Below are 3,172 nucleotides of genomic sequence, written 5' to 3' on the forward strand. Positions count from 1 at the left end.
GTGTTTTGATGTTTTTTTTTAAATTATATATATATATATATATATATATATATATATATATATATATATATATATTTTTATACGACAGGAGACGAGAAAAATGACAGGACGTGCGCGGCGCTGAAAGAGATCGGCACGCGCCATGCATGCTGAGCAGCCGTCGCCAGGGCAACCGCGTTGCGGCTCTGATAGGCCCGTCTCAGCGCGGTCACGTGACCCCGGCGGCTTTTCACGTCACCGGGGTTTCTGAGCCGAGAGCTGAGCTGAGCGCGCGCATTGACAGTCTGCGGAGTTTGGATTGGCGACTGTCTTTCTGCTCGCGCCTCTCTCTCTCTCTCTCTCTCTCTCTCTGTGTCTCTATACTCACACACACACACACACACACCCGAGCGTGTGTGTTCTGTCAGCGCGTCTCCAGGTTATGGACGTCTAACAGATCAGAAAACATCAGCTGTCCATCTACATTTACTGCGGTGAGTTTCTGTCTGTCCCACACACACACACACACACACACACACTGTCTATCTGTGCAAGACAAAAAACGAGCTTAATTAATAAAGAACCTAATTATGATATTAAAAACTTTTAGTGCACTAGACAGGAGCTGAAATAATAGACTGAAGTACCCTATCTAGTGCACTACATAGGGAGCGAGATGACAGTGTAGTGTACACTATTTGGTGCACTACATAAGAATGCTGTATTCTGTCATTTGGGTATGGCTTTCAGAGCTCTATAAGTAAGTGCATTGATTAAAGAATCAAAATAGACGTCTGCACCCTATCTCTCTAGTGCACTTGATGACTAATACAGAGATGTTCTAGTGTCAGGGCTGAGCGCTGAAGGTGTGATGGTCAACTGGTTCTGTTACACTGTCCGGTCCACTGCTCCATGGTGACATTACAGCTGGACACAGCGAGGGATGGCTTCTAAAAATATATTTAGTGCACTAAAAGATTTAGAGTTAAGTGCACTACAGGGGGTGATGCAGTAACGGCTTGGACTCGCTGTTTAGTGCACTAAAGGTTTCACAATAAGGCAGATGATTTGGGATCATAATGCAGCTGTGGCTGAGTGCAGAACTGGACAGTGTAGGCTGGACAGTGTGTGGACAGTGTGGAGTGGACAGTGTAGGCTGGACAGTGTGAGGACAGTGTGGAGTGGACATTGTGGGCTGGACTGTGTGGAGAGTGTGGAGTGGACGTTGTGGGCTGGACAGTGTGTGAACAGTGTGGAGTGGACATTGTGGGCTGGACAGTGTGTGGAGAGTGTGGAGTGGACAGTGTAGGCTGGACAGTGTGTGGACAGTGTGGAGTGGACAGTGTAGGCTGGACAGTGTGGAGTAGACGCTGTGGGCTGGACAGTGTGTGAACAGTGTGGAGTGGTCATTGTGGGCTGGACAGTGTGTGAACAGTGTGGAGTGGACATTGTGGGCTGGACAGTGTGTGAACAGTGTGGAGTGGACATTGTGGGCTGGACAGTGTGTGAACAGTGTGGAGTGGACATTGTGGGCTGGACAGTGTGTGAACAGTGTGGAGTGGACATTGTGGGCTGGACAGTGTGTGAACAGTGTGGAGTGGACATTGTGGGCTGGACAGTGTGTGGATAGTGTGGAGTGGACAGTGTAGGCTGGATAGTGTGTGGACAGTGTGGATTGGACGTTGTGGGCTGGACAGTGTGTGAACAGTTTGGAGTGGACATTGTAGGCTGGACAGTGTGGATATACAGTGTAGAGTGGACATTATGGGCTGGAAAGTGTGGCTATACAGTATAGAGTGGACAGTGTAGAGTGGATAGTGTGAAGTGGACATTGTCGTCTGGACAGTGTGGAGTGGGTTCCTTCTGGGTTCTCTGGGTTCTTCCCAGTGTCCAAAAACATGTCAGGTGGATCGGCATCTCTTGCTTACATCTCTAAATGTGATTCAAATGATTCATTTACATTACCAAACAACTCCTTAAGTGATTCAAATGAATAGCCTACATTTACAAACAACTCATTAAATGAATCAAATGATTCACCTAATTTTATAAGCAGCTTCTAGAGTAATTCACGTATGTATTTGTAGGCGACTCCTCAAGACTCATGAACATTTGTTAAAGACTCCTCTCCTGATTCCCTGACATTCGTAAGCGATTCCTCGAGCGATTCAAATGATTCAGTGACATTGGTAAACAACTCCTTGAGTGATTAACATTTGTAAGCGATTCCTTGAAGGATTCAAGTGATTCAATGACTTTGGTAAACGACTCATTGAGGGATTTACATTTGTAAACGATTCCTCAAATGATTCAGTGACTTTGGTAAACGACTCCTTGAGTGATTTTCATTTGTTAACGATTCGTCGAGCGATTCAAATGATTCAGTGTCTTTGGAAAATGACTCCTTGAGTGAGTTCGTCCCATTTGTTAATGTGTCCACGGCTGATTTACTTACATTTGTAAGTGACGCCTTGACTGATTTACATGATACATCCACTCCTCGAGCGGTCCAAATGATTCACTTATTTGTGTAAATGACTTCTCGAGTGCTTCACTTACGTTTGGAAATATTTCCTGGAGTGATTTACTTATACTTTTTGGATGTCTTGTCTTTATCTCAGGAGGTCTGACATGCCTTCTGTGCTGCTCTGATCAGAGTGTTTGTGTTTCTGCTGTATTTTATATATATATATATCGCAGTATTTATTTCTGTCCATATATGTGCAGTGCGGTTGTTGAATTGATCATAACTTCACACACTCTGGTGTCTTCCTGTGGAGTGGAGTGTAGGACACACACTGGTGCTGGGTGTTCTGGGTAAATTCACTGTAACAGATCATCAGTTATCAACACCACTCGGCTTACAGGAAGTCTCTCAGCCGTGTTCAGTCGTTTCACCATGTTTCTCTTCATGTTCGCACAACCAAAAGGTTTAATATGACACTTTGACACACACACACGCGCACACACACACACACACACACACACAAATAAAGCAGAACATGAGGCCTGAAACAAGTTTCCTTTTTGTGCCATTGAAGGGAGTGAAAGAGAAAAAGAGAGCGATGGTGATAGAGAGAGAGAGAGAGAGAGAGAGAGGTGAGCGCTCTGAGGAGTGAAAGTGAGAGGGTGTGTTTACAGCTGCACCGTATCCTTGTTTATAATGCGACTGCAGCTTTTATGAGGATGGAGC

General features: G+C 45.1%; 1 protein-coding gene across 1 annotated transcript in view; it reads left to right on the plus strand.

The window, feature by feature from the left end:
* Positions 1-253: 253 nt before the first annotated feature.
* Positions 254-3,172, plus strand: part of ncaldb (neurocalcin delta b) — a 29,770-nt gene continuing 26,851 nt past the window's right edge. Inside the window, exon 1 of the mRNA XM_058377227.1 lies at positions 254-473. The gene's annotated coding sequence lies outside the window, so the exon portion shown is untranslated. The remainder of the gene's footprint in view (positions 474-3,172) is intronic.

The sequence above is a fragment of the Hemibagrus wyckioides genome, linkage group LG24 (genome assembly GCF_019097595.1).
Source record: "Hemibagrus wyckioides isolate EC202008001 linkage group LG24, SWU_Hwy_1.0, whole genome shotgun sequence".
NCBI lineage: Eukaryota > Metazoa > Chordata > Actinopteri > Siluriformes > Bagridae > Hemibagrus > Hemibagrus wyckioides.